At 46.4% G+C, this 22,281-nt stretch overlaps 1 long non-coding RNA gene across 1 annotated transcript; it reads left to right on the top strand.

Moving 5' to 3' along the window:
* Window positions 1–69: 69 nt before the first annotated feature.
* Window positions 70–13,774, top strand: LOC146870183 (uncharacterized). The gene is made up of 3 exons (XR_014959279.1): window positions 70–100; window positions 8,373–8,537; window positions 13,540–13,774. It is a non-coding gene; the product is annotated as an uncharacterized LOC146870183 (long non-coding RNA).
* The last annotated feature ends 8,507 nt before the right edge of the window (window positions 13,775–22,281 follow it).

Raw genomic sequence — 22,281 nt, forward strand, 5'->3', positions numbered from 1 at the left:
AAACTAGAGTAATATTTTTTTATGTATTCTAGTTGTGATGATCTCACAAAAATTCAGGAGGTGATGGACATACTTCTGAATGTAAAAGGAAGATTTCAGGGTAACATTTCCATTAACAATTTATATATTGTATGAACTTTACTGGTGGATGCATACAAGAGGCCAAATGAGAAAAACCAACATTCTGACCACATATACTTGCTAAATGTTTGCTGCTGTAAAGAGTGTCCCTCAAATACACACTTGTCCTAAACCTGTAAATGTAAATTGATACTTTTATAGCGCACTACTCACCTGCAAGGGTCTCAAGGCGCTTGTACGAATACCGCTGTGGAACCCATCCTGGCTTTCCCTGTGAGGCATCCACTCCTGGGCACCCCCAAGGTGGAGGCCAGGCATCCTTAGCGTTGTGGGGGCCGTTGTGGAGATTAAGCAAGATATTGCCCAGAGTTGCACTCCATAATTGGAATGGCATTGAGGCAAGAATTATCAGGTCTTTGGAATTTTTGAGCCCAAGACACACCAAGGCAGGGAATTGAACCCTGGTCCCAGGCTAGACCTCTGCATCAGGGTCTGCCGCTCTAATCATTGAGCCACACTTCTCCACTCTTTTATTGAGTAGTTCAAATGTTAATATTGTATGTTCACTTAAAAAGGTAGTACATGAAATTGTTGACTCTAGTCTCCAACATTCATCCTGATCACAGTTCTCTATATAAAAGGTAAAATGTTTCTTCTGTGGCAATCCTAAAACGTACATTTCATTTCCTCCAATACATTACTATGGAAAATCTTGTCAAGATCACATTTTTTAGAAATTGTCTTCTGTGTGTAATAGACACTAGTCTACATACCGGTTCTAGCAAGTGGGTAAACAAACAGCAGTGGATATGTCACATTCTATTTTACTTAAAAGGCAACAGCCACAGTCCTTGTCAGGGTCAATCAAAAAAAACACTAAATTAACTTGAAATTTGGTAAGTACTTTTCGAGTTATGAATTTTTACAGTTTTCAAAAATGGGCACAGTGCAATTTCTCAAGCGGTAATGTTATCCTATGGAGTAAATCCATGTATTGTGTTTGAGTATTTGACAACGACTTACAGGACTGTTCTTCAGGACTTACGGTGAGTATGTAGCAGGGTCCAAGGCCACTCTAACAGGTCACCTTAGAAAGCTCAGGGGCGACTGGGTGTAGAGGTGTGTTACGGTGTTGGGTGTCCCATTCACTTAAATAGGGAACGGTTTGGCTGCAAGCTGGGACCTGGAGAACAGTCTGGGGAACCCACAGTGGGGCTCGACACTCGAGATGCTCGGGCATGTATGGGCACCATTGGTCTACTTCTCCATGGGCTGTAGGGCTTGGGTGCAGTGGTGTCTTTTGACGTCAAGTTCTGATGAAGGAGCTACATGTTTTGGAAGGGGTCTACAGACAGAGGCAGCAGGCGGCGAATGGAAGTCCAGTGTGGGCAAACCCAAGTGTGGGCTTAGCTCTTGTGGGTCTGGGGACCCTGTTGTCACCGTCATTTCCTTTGGACTCAGGCTGTGGAGTGCAGGTGCATGGTTGCTTTGAGGCGTCGTTTGGTAGCGGTTGCAATCTCATGTCTTGTTCTTTGTTTTGCAGAAAAGATACAAACAGGACAGCTGGGCCACTCATGTTGGGGGACTCTGTGTCCCTAAAGTCCCTTGATGTGCAGGTTAGTCTTCTTCAACGTTGGTGTCAGTACTGGATACAACAAGCCTTGTTTTCTGCCTGGGGTCCAGTACCCAAGGTATTGGTCATGTGCCGGCTTTTGTTGGTCCCAGTGTCCTCCAGCTAAGTGGGGGGACAGGTCAGATCTTCAGTAGCACAAGGTCCTCTTCCTAGGAAGCTGCTGTGTGGGGCTGTCCGGTGAGTGGCAACTCGGTGGACTGCACCTTGTGTCTTTGGTGCCTGCTGCTGCAGGGGAGTAGCTTCTCTACTCCAAGGGAGTTTTCTCATGCAGTTTTTGAAACACTGGCAGCCCTCCTGGTTTCTTGGTGTCTGCACAGCGGAAGGATGAATCAGTTTTTTCCACGATTGTTGGGGGCAGCAGTCAGGTTGGCAGGGTTGGTGCCAAGTCAGTTTTGATGCTTGGTTCTGGTGACGGGACTCTTCTTTGTCCAATTCTGTTCTTGATCCATCAAAAGTCTGTAGTCTTGGTATCAGGGGGTCCCCTAAATACTCAATTTAGGGCCATTAAGGGGAGGGAGGGGAAGTAGCCAATGTGCTTCTTATCTCTGAGGTCACCACACCTCCTAGATGACCACTTCCTTCAGGGAGAGGGCATTACCCTATCAAACAATTCCTAATTCCACCGCACACAAGATGGTGGAATTCTAAATTTGGTGTTCACTTCAGGCTTGGTCACCCTAGAGCTGTGTCCAGCCTGGCAGTGCAACAAGCCTCCTGTATAGATAATTTTCTTGCATGCCTTGGTGCCAAATGGGGTGTAGACAAGGGGGGTTTGGCAGCCCCTCACCTCTGGGGGAAGCTACATTTGCATATCAAAAGCGACAGGCTCTTTGATGCTTCCTGCCTTGGAATGCTAATTTACCAGCCTTCCTTAGAGGAGGAGGTGATAACACCTCTCCCCAGAGCAGGCAATGTTTCTGTACTCTGAGAGCAGCGCTCTCACCTACTAGGGGGTCAGAAACACATCTGTGGTGGCAGTTTGGACTGGACCTGTCAGCCAAAACTCCAGAGTAGGTTTCAGGAGGTACCTCTAAGGTACCCTCTGGATGCATGTATTAATAAATCCATCACTGTAATCAGTGTGGGTTTATTAGTATGAGGTGCTTGATACCAAACACCCTATGTTTCAGTGAAATCCTTATGTAGCTGGGGAACTCATTTGGAGCAGTTCCCTGTACATACCTTAAGATGGCTTACCTGCTCACTTGCAATATCTAGTAATATAACTAGACATCACCGGTGCATATCTGGTCATGCAGATCTGTCCTCACATAAAATATAATGCACCCTACCTTAGGGCTCAAAGTTCTGCTATAGGGGTGACTTACATATATTATATGTAGTGACTTTGGCATGACACACAGAAGTGTGTCATGCCAAGTCTTCACTCATGGTTTGCACCATGTTACGCAGCATGCATTGGCAGTCTGTGTTGAATTTGTAGGTGGGTCCCTTACGGTGGCATCAGATATGCTGCAGCCCTTAGAGACCCTATTTTGTACCTCTGCCCTAGGTACTTGGAGTACCATTTACTAGGGAGTTACATGTCTGCTGAAGTACTTGGCCAATTGTAAGACAATTGGACTTTACCTTGTTTTAGGGAAAGAGCACAGGCACTGAGGTCTGGTTTGCAGGCATCGGTCCCCTGTCCGAGTTGAAAATCAGTATCTAGTAGCTAAAAAGAGGGAAAAAATGTTGTGGGGGGTGGCGACTGCAACAAAAGCCCAGTTCCCGACACTAACATCTTTAATAGATTTTTAATATCCAGAACAAAACAATAGACAATGATGCAGTACAAAGTATTCATGGATGTTCATTAGAATAATAAAAAAATTAAAAAAACACCAACATTATCTCAACTTGTGCCTGAAAGTTATAATACAGTAACCAGGAAATCGGGGATCATCCACATATTCAAATAAGAGTATAACTTCATGAATTAAGAGGTAATGTACTGGCTAAGCACCTCGTACATATACCCATCTTGCTCCGAGTTTGGAGCTGGCACTCTGGGCCTTTCCAATAACGAGTAGGCAAGTACTTAAGGACCCTCGGAGAGAGAGGCCAGGCTTAGGCATGAACTTCTTCTCTATATTTTGGATGTTGTTCCCCGTGTCTTGTTGAACTCCAGAGGCCACGACACTCAAGGCAGTCTATTGTCTGATTTGAGCTCTTTTTCCAAGGTAAGGGAGTCCCAGCTGACCATGATTTTATCTGCTCCTGCTCTAAGCCTCAGGCATTATGATGTGGCAACCTCAGCCTGCACCCACTTCTAAAGTTCTGCTTTCTGACTCTCAAGAGCAGGAAGCTGTGCTGCCTTCCAGTTTTGTGATATTGCTTATTTGCCAAGCAACAGGGCAGAATCAACAAACTTACAGTTGGACCTGCCAATTTCTAGGCATGACTATCAGACCCAGCAAGCAAACTTTCCAATTACACAGATTCCCTTTGCGTGCCCATTTGCTTTCCTAATTTGTTACCTGCAACCAGAACGTCTCGGACCATATGACAAAAAGATGTATATGCCTTATGGCAGCTGGGGCATTAGTGTGGAGCCCGGGGTATGTCATAGTGAGGCAAGCAAATGTAAGATAAGTGTGATGAATATCACTAAGTTGCAAATATTGGAATTTCTATGTTTCAAAGATTTTGTCGTGTTTTTGGAGAGGTTATTCGGATACTTAATTACGTAGCTGTTAGTCCCTGACTTCTCTAGTCTGAGGTCCATTCTGGACTGAGCGAGGAAGGACATGATGGAAAGAGAGTAGGTCATGTGGTTAAGATGAGAGGTCATGGTATACAGGGTTCCTGAGTGTAATCCTCACCGATGGTGTGTCAAGTAAGGAAAGGCGGGATCAGAAGAGGGCCGTAGCATTAAAGCTAATGGTAGCAGTGAAAACAGTAATAGCAGTAATAGGGCCTCTGAAGGGTGCAGATAGTTGAAGGAGGCGTGGGATTCGAAGAGGGCCAATGATGATCAGCTTCCCCAACACCTTCAACTACAGATCTGTGGTCAAACGCGTCAAACCGTGGGAGTAGGGGTGAGCTATTGACCTTTATGGCTAGCGGGATCCTAGATAAAACTGCTTTGAGTGAGGGAGAGAGGGTTTGGGTAATGCCAGTACCATTGATGCCTGGGGGAGCCAAAAGGAGTTTCCCAGAGGCTCTATGTGCCTGCGGAAGTACCTTTGATCAGGGTTTGGCCCTTTTGGAGGAATAAGGTTTAAGCGGTAACTGGGGTCATGCTACAATCAGGGATCGGCCCTTATGGAGGAATAAGGCATAAGCGGTGACAGGGGTCATGCTACAAACATGTTAACATGATGTTGGAGCTCCGGGGGAGCTCAGCAGGCGAAGAAGGACTCCCATGAAGTAGTACGGCCTGCTGAGGCATCGATGAACAGGAAGCGGCCATTTTTAGACCATGCAGGAAAATGAGAAAACGTGGGTTCCTGCAATCATGATATAATAGTGTTGGAGCTCGGCAGAAGCTCTGAGGGGTAGAAAGGTCACCGGTGAGGAAATGGGAATGCACCGTTAATCCGGTAATTTCAATTCTGGGCAGGAGGCTGCCATTTTAGGAAAATCAGGGTTGAGATATTATAGTGAAGGCAATGTGCTGGCACTTACCCCATCCTCGTGGCGTGGCAATGCGATATATGTGAACATCAAATCAGCACGCCTGAGGAGAGCGAGACCAGGCAGCTTGTTGCGTCGGAGGTGTGCGCTCTCATGTGCTCCCTAAGCAGTCTGAAGCGGGAGCAGCCGCGGGCAGAGTAGTTACCGGGCCGGAGACCGAGAGCTACGAGTACCCTCATAGTGGTGGTGGCCGGTTCACGATAGGAGTTTGGGGGGCTCAGAGGACAACAAGCAAAGCAAAGAAGGAGGTTAGGGGGCTCAGAGGTCTGCAAGCAAGGTCCGGGCGACGATTTACGTCCTTGGTATAGGGAATGTGAGAGTCCTGTTCATGACGGAGCTGTTCTTTAAAGTAGTCGGCTTGTGGTGGGAGTGAGAGGGGCTAAGAGCCAAAGTCAAAGCAAGCCCGTCGGCAAAGATCAAAAGTGGCAGCCGATGTGAGGCAGGATAGACCGGAGGCAGTCATCCCCAGCCATCTGTAGACCATCAGCTGCAGAGTCGAGGTGGTGTGCAGGGGGGTCAGCTGGCAGGCAGGAGAACCGAAGCATACCAAGCCCCAGGACAGCGGGCAGGGGTAGAAACAGAAGACGGGTGCAGCTGACTGGGTCTGCAAAGACTAGACGGGGAGACAGTAGGTGCTAGCTCACCTCCACTCGTCAGCAGGCTAAACACGGAGTAGTCGACGCAGGCAGGCAGTACCGGATTTATGGCCGCCCTGTCCCAGTCGCCCCGCGACGTTCCAGTAAGCAGTAGGCACCAGGGCAGTCACAGTAGCGCTGGGACGGTCCCAAAGGGAGCGGTCCCAGATGACCGTCTAGGTCAGCAGACAAGCAAGGTAGGCAACAGACCGACATCCAGACCCCAGATCGACAATGATGGCCCAGAAAGCAGCGGACCTCAGTCTCCGAGAGTCAAGTCCAACTCGTCGGGAGGCCACCAGGGGTGAGGCAGAGAGGAATGCCAAAAGCTGGCAGGCAGGCAAAGTTAGCGGTTCGGAGGTGAAGTTCTGGCAGGATCGATCAATACCATCCCTGGGGGGTGAGTCAGCTTCATGGCGGCTGGGGTCGTCTCAGCCGTGGATCAGTCTCCACTGGGCCCTTCTCAATCCGTGGCTTGTGGATGAGCAGAAGGAGGGCACAACGGCTTTGGTTGTCAAACGTCGGCAAGGATCGTGAAAATAGGGCAGGTCCGTCCCGGACGATCCCTGCTGTCGAGATCAGTGAAGGGTAGCGTGTCGTCTATCCCGGTGGGCAGAGTTTGCCAAGAACATTGGGGCAGATGAGCTGTCGAGGCTCTACCGCTCCTGGGCCAGCAGTTTCACAGCAGGTACGTGGCTTCAAAACTCGGTATCGATCCCTTCTCTGTCGAGATCAGTGAAGGGTCGCAAGTCGTCGATCCCGGTGGGCAGAGTTTGCCAAGAGCGTCGGGGCACATGAGTCGTCGAGGCTCTACTGATCCTGGGACAGCAGTTTCACAGCAGGTAAGTGGTTTCAAAAGTCAGTATCGCTGTGTTGAGTGTCGCATGCAGATTGTAGGTGAAAATTGTGTTTGGATGGCTGGTTATCCGAGGGATATCTACCGATAAGGTAATCCCTAACCAGGAGCTCTAGGAAAGAGCTCCTACTCGGCGGCCATCTTGCTACCAGGGTCATGAATTAAATTTGATTTAGCATTATAACCTTTTAACTTATTATGGGAACTTGTGAGCTGAAATCATATAATGGACCAGTGCATTTACAAAAGGCACAAAACTATGCCCACAGCACATGTCGATAGCTGAGCAGTTTCTCCCAAGTAAGACCCCCCCTGCCATTCCCACATGTACCCCTTATCTCCAACCAATTGGCTAACCCACGCTTCACTCCTCAGGGTTTTTTGCCCTTTTACTCCCTTACTGTTGGAGAAATACTTAATTATTTACCAAGTCCATAGTATGTTCTCCATTTCCCTCAGACCTTGTGAATCATTGCATTTTTGTCTAGTAAAATATATTTCGTATCATATGACCACAATCCACACCATGTAGCAGTGTATCATCCTTGTTTTCACTAAGATTATGTTTTTTTTTTCCCAAAGGACATCAAATTCTCAAGCTTCTTGCACTTAGACACTTTTAAGGAGTTGACCACATCAGCATTGCCAGAGAGCATACTACACAGGCGAATTCTAAATGACCTAGTGTCCCTACATCAAAGATTACCATGTGCTGGAGCACCAGACTCTGTTTCACCTAGTGTGAAATGCGTTTGGTGAAACCTCTGTGGCTGAGTCAGGGACGAGAGGTTTAGTGCATCCCCTAATCAAAGCCCTTCTACAGCATGGATAAGCTTGCAAATGCTCCCCAGGTACACCATAGTTGGCCCTTCACCTGACACCCTGGCCAACCCACCACCTCATTAATTGTTATCTACTATGGTATCTAACTCACATTTATCACATGATCAGGGCAAGTGGTAAATATGAGAGGAGGGTGCCACAAGCTAGGAAAACATTTCTTGTTTATCCCTGTAGCTCATGGTCAAGCAAGCTATTCCTCTTTCTGTGGACTTCAACTCAGAATGCTCAGATCTTGTTTGGAGATATCATCTGGAATTGGCAATTTTAAGCCCAGGAATTTTCACGCTTGACTTTGGGCAATTTGGAATGGGACCTTTAGGATGTAAGGTCTTTAAATCTTCTTTTTTTACTAACTCCTCAAAGATCTGTAGCTACATAGATGGCTTCCTCAACTATTGCCCTCTTCTACTCTGTCAAACGTCATTCATGTTGGTTTTTCAAGTACAGTGTTCTGTTAAAAATTATAATAAAGATTTATTATTTGATGGTGAATGAGGGTTTATTAGCCGTTTATTCTGTCAACAAGTTGGTAACACTGTCCTAAAAAATACCAACATAAAGAGTTACAGTATAGCTTACTGTCATGCCAATAACACTTATCTAAAGGGTATATTTACATTTTTTTTAAACTGTGCATCACATGCCTTAGATTGATAAAAAATTTGAATGCATGTTTTCTTCTCAGGAAAGAGATACAGTGTCCTGGTATGAGGACGTATTCCAACAGAAAGTTTGAGCACGGTCTGCCATGCATATTGATTATCGCAGCTTCAGCACCAACAAAAAATAATGCCACATATCACACCCCAATTCCTGGCGATCTTCAAATTATTAGTATACAAGGCTGCAGGTAAGTCAGTTGAATTGTTAAGAGAGGCATGGACTAGTGCCCAGGAACCCACAACCAAAATCCTAAAAGACATACTCCCTAAAGCCCACAAACGCACCATAGGCCAACTAACACATATACCTACTTTAAAAATGTTTAATGGCACAAGCAAAAAAAGGCACCAGCAATACTCCTCGTGCCCCTATAAGATATCTAGACTTAGTAATACCTGAACATTTCATAATGACACCTTACAAGGAACTTTTCCTATTATATGGCAACATAAACAATGATAAAGGAATCCTAATATCTTCTACAGCAAATAACATACTAATACTATACCATTGTCAAACCTAGATGATGGATGGGAACTTAAGTGGTACACCTTCAAAATGTGTCTCAATCCATTCACTCAGAAATGCAACATACATGGTGAATATCACAACACAAATATTCCTTTTATAGGTGCCCTACCACCAAATAAAAAAGCAGCACTTACTATGAACTCTTAGACCACACTAAACATAAAAAATATATCTACTACCCACAAAAAATAATCATAGAATTTGAACAAGCAGCCGGCAATCATCCCCTGCAGCAGAGACCCTCACGTGCAATCCATGTTTATATAGCCATTTAGTGCCTCAGTCTTGTAATCGATGCTCTGTTAGCTGCCTCACCCCTCCTGGTGCCACAGTTAAGTGTTATGAAAATTTTCGCGCTCACTGAAAAATGCCTGGACCTAAATTGGCGGCTGGCATTCAACCCCCGCAACAGCGTCCTTAACCTTCCAATTTATGTGCTGATAGACATTCAGCCCAGCTTGCCGCCTCAACAAGAGGTGGCCAATTTAGATTACTTCACCATGTTAACTCCGCCACTTCATGACCCTCACATGAAAATGCCTAGACCTAAAACTGCCTGGAACCTAAAATGACGGCCGGAGATCGACCCTCTTTGGAGTACCACAGATTGGTCCGGAAACTGGCCGACCCCGACGGAGATCGACAGCATTGAAGGAGCCTGCGGAGTCAGAGGAGGCTGTTCCAATGAGACTTGCGACGGCAGGCTCATTATCTGGAGAGCCCATGTAACTTCACTCTGCCTTTTTGCTATCGAGAACTAAACAAAAGACTCAACCACAAATAAAACCACTTGAAACTAAAGAAGGACCCTGGCTCTACGTTTACAATGTTTCAGCGGTAATCAAAGAAGGACTTTGACCCTACCTCAAGAGATAAGAATTGAACGGCCATCTTTGAACAACCCTTTGAGCTCCCTGTTTCTGTAATAGGAAACAGACTCCCCGTCACCCTGCCTCACTATATTCGCAGAAATCATGACGCTAATCCTATTTGCTACATCCCACTGACCACTGGTTTCCCCTAAAATATTCAGATGCTGCTTCTCCCCTCTACCTTCCTGCCTGTTTTTATCCTCGTTAGGTATCTCCTTTTGGTCCTGATCTGTCCTCACTCCTGTTGGTTTATTTTCACTCTATTTCTGGAATATGCGCCCCCCTCTTATTATACTTCTTTGCGCTATCGCTACCCTAGTGGCCCCTTTTTCTACCCCCCATACCACGCCATCACCTCATTTCCTTATCATGGCTTCCATTCGAATTAAGTCTGGAATTAACGGCTTCAAAGTAATTTATCCCCCTAATCTGTCCAAAGCAGCAGCAAAAAAGTTCAAGCATAACACCATTGAACAATTTACAGATTCCCTCTTTGTTGACCAATTCCATAATGGGCGTCTAGGGAAGATCAAAAATGACTTCATTTTCTTCACTCACGACATCGCTTCCTGGTCCTCCAGCTTCTTCAATTCCTTCAACGTCTCCTCCTCCTCTTCTTTCACACATGGGAAGCGGTTAAAAATGTCTCCCTCCGCTTGCTTTAATGGCTCTCTCACCATTACACTTTATAATAATGGCACTGTCATGATCTAAGCTGCAGACTCCTGTCTCTCTCTCTTTGACCACCTCTTCCACTCCCTTCGTCCCTCCCCTGCGACTACGATCGCTCTTGATTCTTCTTCTTCTTTTTCTTCTTGCTTGTCCTCTTTCTCCCTTTCTCCCCCATGACCCCCATACATTCCTTAAGACCGCTCTCCCGGGAGTCACAGGTCTACCCTTTATATACCCCTTCTCTTGCTCCCTCCCCTCCCATTCTGCCCCTTCCCAACTTGATCCCCCCTTACCTCATCTGCTTTACCTCCCGCTTCCCCTCCCCACCCTGCATCTCCCCAATACTCTAATTCCATCTCCTGCCCCCTAATGCCCCTATTCCTACCCATTTCCCCCCTACTTAATCCACCTTTCTTACAACCAGAACTTCTGATCAACTCGCCTTACCCATCCCCTTTCCTCCCCCATTCTCCTCATCCCTTTCTGCCCTTCCCCTTCTCTCGTACCTTCAATTCTGCTCTTACACCTCCCATCTCTCTACGACCTACACTCCCCCCTCCTATGCCTCACATCCCTGCCTCCCCTCTTTGTAATTCCACCCTCTTCCCTCCCTCTGACCTTACAGTCCTTCCTCCTATGCTTCACAACCCTGTTTTCCCTCTTGGTAATTCCGCCCTCTTCCCTCCCTTTGACCTCACAGTCCCTCACCCCTCCCACAACTACCATTTAGCCCAACCCCCCACTCTGCCTGGTGCCTGTCCCCCTACATTCACCTTTCATAGCCCATGGTACCTGGCCTGCACCCTCTCCCTTCTCCCCATTCCTCTGGCCTTCCATTGACCTCCCTCCCTTCCCTGTACAGCCCCTTCTCCTCTCATCTTACCGTATCCCTGGCCTTCCCTTAACCCCCCTCCTCTCCCCCTCCACCTCTCGCCCTCCCTTTCTACTTCTCAATTTTCTCCTCCTACTTTTGATCTCTATTCTTCACCTCTGCTCAACACCAGTAAAAATATCACTGTAACTCCATCCACTCCTTTCTACCACCATCTTTCCCCACCTTCGACCCTTCCACCCCAACACTCTCCCCAGTCCCCCTCATCCCCCTGTCCTACTTCACCTACTTCAATCCCTCCCCTACCTTCGACCCTTACAATCCAACACTCTCCCCAGTCCCCCTCATCCCCCTGTCCTCCTTTGCCTACTTCACTCCCTCCCCCACCTTTGACCCTCGCACACCAACACTCTCCCTGGTCCCCCATATCCCCCTATCCTCCTCCGCCTACTACACTCCCTCCCTTAACCATTGAGTCACCCAACACTCTGTGCTCAGCCCACCTATCCCTGGAAACTAAACTTGATTCTCTCATCTCTTCCATTTCCCAGCTTGAAGCGTCCATTTCACTCTTAAGTGCTAAGATATCCCCCTCCCCTAATATCCAGAGGAGTTCCCTGCTAGCGTGCCCCAATAAAGCCAACCACAGTCTGTCCTCCACAGACATCACCAATTTACTGGCTAGCTACAAGACTACCAATGTCCATCCCCATCCACTCTCCTCTCCTAACAACTCTGCTCAATTCACCATTAAGACCATCTCTTCGGTCAGAACTAACCAGCCTTCCTCCCAAGGGGCACCCTTATTGAAAAATCTAATCCCTATCCCCCTTATCAGCCCAAACACTCCCATCACCAAAACAGTTGTGTCAGAGCTACATTGTATGCTCCACAACTGCAGATCTGCAACCAAACACAAACTGGAAATCTCTGACACTATCACCTACTCACCTACCACAATCTCGACATGCTCTTTCTCACTGAGACCTGGTTTAATGACTCCTCTCACACCTTGTTTGATCTTCTGATACCTACCGACTACTCTATCCTCAGAAACGACAGAACAGACAAGATCGGGGGAGGTGTTGCGATCATCTTCAGAAACTCCCTTCAAATCAAAGCCTCTCCCACCATCTTCTTCCGCACATTCGAATGCCTATCCCTAGAACTTCAAGTTCATCGCGGCTCACCCTTCCGGTTCCATGCCATCTACCACCCGCCCGGTAACTGCTCTTCCTTCATGGAGGAATTCACTGACTTCATTAGTGACCAATATTCACAAAGCGACAGGCAGATCTTCCAAGGTGACTTCAATCTCCACTGGGGCTCCGTGGAATACTCGGCTGCCAACAAGCTTGCAACCTTTCTCTCAGCTAACGATCTTGTCCAACACTGCTCGGAAATTACACACGCCAATGGCTCAATTCTGGACCTTCTTATTTCTAAACCAGACCAGCTTACTATTGCTCCCCCTATCCATGTAGACTGGTTAGACCATTTCCTCATTCCCTTCCGTTTTCACCTCTCGCACATTATAACTCTCGGCCAACCTAAAAGGGCTTCTACCTGGTTCCGCAACACTAAAAACATTGATCTTGAGACTCTGTCTGCTTCTGCTATGCGTTCACTTCCTAGTCTAGACCCTAACGCGGATGTCAACGATCTCACTCCCCATTGCCTCTCAATCCTTGCAGTCAAAATCGACAATGTCGCTCCACTCCAAAGCAAAAGGAAAAGACCCAACCCCTCAGCACCTTGGTTCAATAAAGCTGTCTATGATGAAAGGAAAAACCTTAGAATCTTGGAGAAATATTGGAGACAATCCCCATCCACCTCCAATCTCTCTCTTTTACATTCAGCAAGATCCAAATACCACAAGCACATCTTCCATGAAAAAGCATCACATTTCAGATCCCTCCTCAACTCAGCTAAAAACAGACCCAAAAAACTTTTCGACCTCATCACAAATCCAAACTGTTCTACAATAAATGACATGCAAAATTTTCTTCATCGATATTAAAAACTTCACTTAAAAAGATATTCTTACCTATGATATTACTGTCGATGATACCAGCTTTGGGTTCCAGACACAACATGGATCAAATTAGGTTTGGGATATATAAACAGTTCAATTACCTTACTCCATTCCTCTAGTTGTCCATTGTTTAGAAAAATGCAAATTTGATAGAGCTTTCGTAGAATACATTCTCTTGAAATGCATGCATAATAAAAAAATAAATGTTGCTAAAAACTTATATCAACTCTGTTTTTACCTAAAATAGGTATAAACCAGTGGCCATCACATACCATGCTGCTGCACACTTTGTGTGCTTTCATTGCCTGTATAGTGATAACTACTGGGTGTTGTTTGATGGAATGAAAGAAATGTACAATCCAGGCAATGGCCAAACAGTTTGCACAACTGAAGCTATGGAACGAGAAATAACATCATCACATACAGTGGGGCATATTGTTTTAGTTCGCCTGGATGAAGCACCATCTGATGCTACAGAGGTAATAAAGAAAAGAGTTAATATAAGAGTTAAAAAATGCTACTACCACTGTTTTTGATCACTTACCTAGCAAGGCACCTAACTCAGGTGAACCGATTGATTCTAAAGTTGTCATTCTAGTCTTGCGATGGTCATTACTTTGTTCAATAACTGACCTGAAAATGGTAATTCTTTGATGAACATTGACTTCTGCCACTACTGAATTTAGCTCATTATCACAAATAGTTATTGTTCAGTTTTCTTTAGATTCAAAATACACTTTAGCATCATGCAAGTTATAAATATTTCAGTAGCATGTCATATGTTTTTACATAACACCAAAAGCATGTGGTATCATGGGCATTTATGACTGCTATTTCAACTACAGAGCATGGTTGGTTTAGGTAACCCAAGATTTATTTTAGACCACTCATAATAAGGCCCTTAATGAATGTATGGTGTTAACCAAATCAGACATCTTCATGGAGCAGGGAGAAGGGATAATGTTATGGTGTGAAAAGCAGGATAATAAATATTTTTTGGTGTCAAAAGCAACTGTTTAGTGGTACCTGGTCCATTTTGGAACGGATGAGTTCTGCTTATTCACTGACATAGTAAAGTTTAAGCTTGTCTAACAAAAAGAGCCTTATAGTTCTGAAGAGCATGATGAATGGTTGTAATATTGGCTATGGGTAAAAGAAGTCCTATAACGTAGTGCACTGTAACCCGAGTGATCACCCTCTTTGTTTTGCTTATTTAATTGGGGTGCTTGAGGCCTCCTCAGATGTTTGGTGGGGACGTAACAAATGCAGTTTCTCTATACAGCTAAGTCACTTGCCTTCAATACTTTGAAAATTGGTAAATAGTATTTTCTGTGTTATCCTTTGTCTCGCTAGGACTAGTGTAGTGATTAAACCATGGCTATTATTTGTTATATCTTTTCAATGGCATATTATTTAACCTTGTTCTATATTCTACACATTTCTTTCACTTCTTTCCCCAGTACCCACAGTCACCTATGGCGTCTGATCTTTGTTTTGGGATCACATTTTTGAACATCAGAAACAAAAGAATCATGTGATAGGAATATGGTGTCAAAACAATCGAGGGCCTGGGGCGTGGCCAAGATGGGGCCTGGTTGAGACGAGCCTCTGTGTCTCGCCACTCGCACGCGTGAGCCAGCCCTGAGTAATGCCCATAAACTCAAGGGGCCATCGGCGAACCTGCATGGCGTCTGACCGCTGGGACCACTGGGGGAGCAGTGGACGCTAGTAGGTCGACCTCCAAAGGCTTCTTTGGCAAAGAACATTGAGCTGCTGTGAGTGGCGATTGCGGCCGACTGAACATCGCTGGCGTGGGGCGGCAACAAAGAGCCCGTCGCTAACTGCAGTTTAGGCCGGCAGCGCGGTCACAGCAGGGACCCCCCTTTGGGATATTGAGGTGGTGGAGAAGGGTTGTGTATCGCGGACACAGGCAGGTCGGTGTTGCGGCCTGCCCTGGAGCGGAGAGTGCTGCATGGACCGCGACCCACTTTACTGAAGCTGACTGGGACCTAAGCGTAGGCCTTGAATAAGCAGTGCGGCCACTCCAGACAGCAAATGAACCTGTGAGAGAGCCATCATGAAATGAGATGATGGAGTGGAGCAGCCCGGGGGTATCACCATGATGTGAGATGGAGGTGAGGAGAGTGGCGGCCGGGGGGGATGGGGGCTCCCGGACCGGCAAAGAACATTGGCGTTTGCAGTCTGGAAAAGCCTGTAGCTGGGACTCCAACCCCCCTTCGCCTTTGACAACTGTGGCAGCCCCACAGGAACAATCACCAAGCACGGCTGGTCGGAGGTCTCGGGCGTTAGGAGAGACGGAGCTTGTTTTGCCATTCAACACACCAGACAGTCATATTGGGGCCTTGCTTCAACTCCAATACGCCTGGACCAACATTCAGACCACTGAAAGCGGTGGGGGGGGTGGCACGCCCATGCCCAAGGTGGTGACTGCTAGCAAAGTTGAGGCTTGGGGGCTCACACTCTCTCCCAGGCGAGGCACGGAGTGCCGGTTGGCAGGCCTTGGGCGAAATCAATAAAGGCCCATATTGAGACTATAAGAATACTGCCTAGACAACTGGACGGCCTAAGATCCCACTGGGCGGCGAGAGCAGACCTCCCCGGGGCCGGGGCTTTGTACTCCCCCGCATAGAGCACAAGGAAGGAGTTTGGCTGGCAGAGGCACCATTGAACTATTGAACTGGAGTTTGCTCCACGATCCATGCATTCTCAAGGATCTACCTACATGGTAGCAGTGTCTGGATGGAGGAGTCCAACCTCTTTTCAGTGCCTCGCGAGCCTTGCCCCGCTCACAAATGAGGGTCCACCCTCCCCATCTGTTCCTGGAAAGTGCCTCCGAGCCGCTACTAAGGGCATTGGAGACCCCAGGTTCTGGAGGCACCACTTCGGAGTTGTGGGTCACGGCCTCACCTAGAATCATGGCCCCCTCCTGCTGACGGGCCCACAACTGCTGATCAACCTTGGAATGGAGCCCTGACACCTCACAGAGGCCTGAACACGATGACCACCAGCAAAGGGAGAATAGACAGGTCAGTCAAAGACATGCTTCTCAAATCTCCCAGCCCCTCCTCCAAGGGCCACATCCAACAACAGAATGTGGATGACCCCGGAGAAACAAGCGGACCAGAGGCCACCTTCATTGAGTCATTGTTCTCGTCCCTACAGGAAGACCTGAAATCGATAAAGAAAGAGCTGTCCAGTGAATTGAGATAGGTCCGCCAGGATGTAGATTCTGTAGGTGATTAGATCAACACCCTGGAAAAACATGAGATCAGTATAGATGAGGAAACAGAATGCCTTCAACAAGAGGTACTACGCCTACGCGAGCAAAATCTGGATCTCCAAGCTCACACAGAAGATTTAAAAAACCGCTCCTGGCGCAACAACATCCCCATTAGGGGCATTGTGACTAGAGCTCAGGACAGAAACATAAGATAAGTGGACATACATAGAGGACTTCGTCTCTGATCTCTTTTGTGCAATTCTGGGATAGACACCAGACTTTGAAATTAAATTGGACCTCACACACCGAGTGGGACCCAGTAGAGCAGTCCCAGCCCCACCCGCCGATATTTTGATGTGCATTCACGACTTCCCCCTTAAGGAACGCATTCTTCGCAAAGCTAGGCAAAACCCCACATTTCAATTCAAGGGCCAAAAACCCACACTTTAACAGGATTTGGTTCTGTCTAATTTGCAGAAACACAAAGCTTTCTGGCCCATCGCTGTTCACTTGCAGGCCCCTGGGGTCTCCTACCCCTGGGGCCACCCAATCAGATTGTTTTTCCAGTTCCAAGGGGAGCTTTGACAAATACGCTCAGTAACCAAAGCAGGGAAATTGCTAGGAGTCGGCCACACCACTACTGACGATGCACAACCAGTCAAGCCAAATCGGAACTGCTGAAGCAGCCACAGCTGGACAACAATCAGACCCTCAATCTCAAGACTATGCCCTGACCACGACAATATGGCTAAAGAAAGACAAGCAGTACTAGCATCAATAGCGGAGGACCTCCCTGGCTCCCAGACGCCATGAATCGGATGGAGTACAGAGCAAAGATATGCCTGGCCTCTTCTTCTCTCATCCAGTACTGAGGGTGCAAGGGCAGGGAGACACAGCCATTGGTACCCTCTGTCCATTATTGCTTGGAACACGACGGTCTGGACTTTGACTATTCGTGAGATGCTTATTCGATTGTTTGCAGTTGCCACAGTTGGGGTTTGTTTGGTTTTGTTCACCCCCCAGAACTATACATGCTCCCCTTCGTATATGTCTCATCCAACCTCCCTAAGTCCACACATAAGGTGGCAAGAGGATGCGCAGACACCGGGCCCCCCAGGTCAACAGCGAACTTACTCCTAGCTTCTTAACCACAAATGAGTCAACATGGTGGTGGACCTCAAAATCCTTACTTTAAATGTTAAATGGCTGAACAATCCGATTAAACAAAGGGCTATCTTTTCCTATTTAGAGAATTTGGGTGCCCATATTTGTCTTCTACAGGAAACCCACTTTCTGGATGTGAATAGGCTCTGATCGAAGGCCTTCCCATTTCAGTATTTTTCCTCCAGCAGGGGTGGCGATTCTTGTCTCTCATTCCTTTAGAGGAAAGGTGGGTCCCAAACAGACTTAATTCAAAGGAAGACTCTTAGACCACTCTATAACCATAGATACACAAACTGTCATACTAGGCTCAATCTATGCCCCAAATGAGGGACAGGAGGCTTTCCTCGATCGGGTGGTGACAGAATTGACAAGCTCACCAGACAGGCAGGTGCTGATGGGTGGGGACATTAACATGGTCTTTGGCAACAACTTGGACCGCTCGGCCCAGCGGCAGGGACAATCAGGGGCCCTCTCGAGAGACGGGTCAAGATGGTTATGGGAGATGTGGCTGGTGGACTTCAGGCAGACCCTACACCCTCTTAACTCAGTTTATACATTCCATTCACATGAACATAAGACGTTCTCTAGACTTGATCATTTTATAGGATCCAGAGAATTGCTTCCACTTGCCCAATCCTCAGATACAGAACCTCGCCCACTCTCGAACCATGCGACAGTGACCCTTACGTTAGACACCCCGTTCGCGGGCAGACCCTCACACTCATGGCGGCTATGCGACACATTACTTCAACTGCCCGCTGTGGTACAGCAGCTCACAAAAACACTAGAAGAGGTCCTGACCCTCAATTACACCCCAACATGTCCCTCGCCGCCCTGTGGGAAACACTCAAGGTAGTGGCACGAGGGGCCCTTACTGCAATTTCCTTTGCGGATAATAAAATATGCAGGGAGAAAAGAGACAATCTTACTAAACAAGTGCGCAAGCTGGTTTACATTCACGGGGGCTCCATGGGTCTGGCGTCAGCTGGAAGCGGTGCGATCACAGCTAGCTGGCCTGGACATGGACATAGCATAGTACGCTGCCTAGCCACAGAGATTTTCCTTTTATGTGGGAGTGAACAGATGTATACTGCTTCTAGCTAACAAACTACAGGTGCAAAGCCAGGAGGCCACTGTTCAAACTGTGTGGGACGAGTCTGGCTCTGAACACACTGATGACTTGTACATAACACAGATGTTCCGTGATTCCTATGCTGATCTCTACACAGCACAACAACTTCCTGGGGAGGGATCATTGGCATACCCCCAAGTGGCAACTCTAGCCAAATTGACCTCAGACAAGATTGGACAGCCCGATCCGTATAGATGAGGTGATTTCTACCATTGCCCGTCTCAAACCTCATAAAGCTCCAGGCCCAGACGAGTTCTCCGCTGCATTTTACAAAACCTTGTGTAATATCATTGCGCCAATATTAACTAAACTGTATAATGCAATTGGCAACTCCGCTGACGTCCCATCTAAGATGCTCCTGGCTTCCATAGTTGTAATCCCAAAACCTGGCAGGGATAGAAAGCAATGTTCCTCCTACCGACCAATATCCCTCCTAAACGTTGATCTGAAGCTCTTCATCAAGATCTTGATGGCCAGTATAGACCCGTGAAGGCGTTCGATAGGGTACACTGGCGATAATTAGAAGCCACCCTCAAACACTTTGGAATGGGGGACCGATTTAGAAAATGGAAATTCAGCAGCTATACCCGCCCATCAGCAGCAGTGCGGGTAAATGGACACACGTCAGCCCCCTTTCCGATCACCAGAGGGATGAGGCAGAGGTGTCCACTATCACCCCTCCTATTCGCTTTTTACATGTAGCCCATAGCACAAAGTGTATGGGAGAATCCCCTGATTAGAAGGGTGTAGTTTGGAGGAGAAAGGCACCGACATGGCTATGCCGCAATCTGAATGCTATCATTATCAACAGGTGAGACACTGGGTTATGCCTCCCACAATATGACCTAAAGTTCAAAGACCCCTTACCCCATGTGAGAAATGCTTGCTCACCAAAACCTGTAACACACTCCTCATTACCAAGCTATAAAACCTCATACGCCCACCGGAATAGATTACTAAATACCCAGGACAAAGGCGCTGGGAGACAGAACTGGGGCGTACACTTACTCATAGGGAGTGGGGTGATATAAATCACTGTGCGTGGCACACAGCCTGTAACATTTCCGACAATGACCAAGATCGCAATTTATTGATGCCTCACACCATCCAGATTCCACAAAAGCAATCCAAACTGCAGCCCTGATTGTTGGCGGAAATGCGGGTTCCTAGGAACATTAACACACATATTGTGGGACTGCCCCACCATCGCACCTTACTAAGCACAAGTCCTCGATGACAGATACACACTTCCAAACGCAATTACATCGCTTTCCAGCATATGTCATCCTGAGCCTTCCCAATGCACTTACATTCCCAATTAAATCACGCAGAGTTAGACAAATAAGCTTAGCCTTCGGCGCAGCCTTGAAAAACATACTAGCCCACTGGGACAGAGACCGGATCCCTACGTATCAGGGGTAGCTATATAAACTGTGGCACGTGTTGGGGATGTAACGCATATCCTTCTACAGGGTAATGGATCCACTTTCGGAGACCTATGGTGCCCATTCCTTTTCTTACTGAGCACGGAGCTGCGGCAGCTCACCTGTCCAAGATTCCTAAGCCATTTACTGCTCACAGACCCCCTCCCTAATACAGCATAGAACTGCATCGATGAGCCCGAATCAGAGCTGAAGAGAGGGCCCAGGCTTTCCCTCCTTCGTTAAAAAAGGTTTACCAGGATATAGATATTGGTGAGGTACATATATGTGGAGTTATACATAGTAAAACGTTGCTTGCCTACAGAAACTTACCTATACATTTTTTGTGTCCTCTATATTTTGACACAGTATTTTGTCCTACAATATTTTTTTTTCCAATATTCTGTCAAAACTCCTTTTTTTGTTTAGCTTACTCAAAGGTGTTGGAAGCAATCTATATGTGTTTGCAATTTGGAATCCAATGTGTATCTCTAAATTGCAGGGGCCAAATGTTCCTATCATTGTTTTTGAATGACTTCACACTGCAGTAATGAGCTTGATTTCATAATCTGTCTGAAAGGGTTTCATTGTTGGAAAAACTGTACCCAAGACACACTTTGTTGTCCCCTGCCTTGCATTGTAGAGCTCTAGTGAATTGCTAGATTGAGTACTAGCTGAATTCTTAGAGCAAGAAAGTATCTGCATGGTTCCAGCATGCGCACTCGTGCCTTTCAACTTACACACCGAGTACTCCTGTGGGTCAAACAACCATCTTGTACCCTTGATACTGTGCATATGTTGATCTGGAGTCAAACGGACCTCAGGACTAGAGAGCGACATTTTTAAAACAACTGGAAATATTAACCCATAAGTAGGAGATAAGTATATCTTAGCGATTCCATAACTATGAACAAAGAATCAGAAACATGTGATTTTAATGCTGTGGGATGTGTTTCGTTCCTTTACAGGTTTCCCTATTTGTATTGTGCATATTTGTATTTTTTCTCGTATTTGCAATTACAACCACAAACAATGTTTGGAAACTTGGCATAATTGGGGAGGGAGATCACATCTTGTGTGCTATCTTTGTTCTATGAACAAGGCAGTATCCAGATTCATATATTGAAAACAGATCACAGTGGGCCAGATTCATAAAGGTAAACTTACAAATTTGTGTAAATTTACTCTTCCTTGAAATTATCAAATTTGTAATTTAATAGACTCAGCAATCTGGACAGAGAATTTAGCACCTAAAAATATAGGACTGTTCTATCTTTTTATGTGCAGAGTTCTCTGCACAGATTGTGGTGCGTCCGCAGTCGTAAAGTTCCTATTAACATCTTGCTTGTGAATACCAACACAGAGTTAACTTACACCAGCATGTAACTTTACCTTTATGAATCAGGCTCTCGGTGTGCAAGTTAGTGGTGTGTAAGTTAGTTGTACAACTGAATTGTATTGTGTTATGTTGTTTAACTATATTTAGATACTTTTCATCCAGCAAGCACCATTTTACCTCACTTTGTCTTGATATTCCATCATTATTGCAGATATAATGACTGTATTGTCCTCTACCTCATGTCAACCATCATACCACAGCCTTTAAGCTATGCATTGACTGCTCAACCAAGCGATCTGGAGAGTCAAGGATGCTCGTCAGTCTCGACCTTGCATCACAAACCATGTACCCAGTATCATAGTTAGGGTGGATCACCAGCAATGTCAAATTTGAAATTGTAAGGTTGTCTCTATGACTGCAAATATCTATAAATAAGTTTGACAGGGGGAGTTCAGACAGGTTCTGAAGCTGTTAGCAAACTCAATTTTAAAAAATGACAAAACTATTTTTCCATATTTTTCAAATATCGGATTTCATCCAACAAATCTTGTGATTTTCCTCATTAACAGTGGAGATAAGGTCTGTTCATATTTGCTCTTAAATTTGCTGATTGGATTTACTCTGCGGAGACTGGCATTAAATAGTTCCTAAAAATGCATCCACAATGAAAAGACACTGAAGTAAAACATTAA

Source organism: Triturus cristatus, chromosome 1_1 (assembly GCF_964204655.1).
Source record: "Triturus cristatus chromosome 1_1, aTriCri1.1, whole genome shotgun sequence".
NCBI classification, from domain to species: Eukaryota; Metazoa; Chordata; class Amphibia; order Caudata; family Salamandridae; genus Triturus; species Triturus cristatus.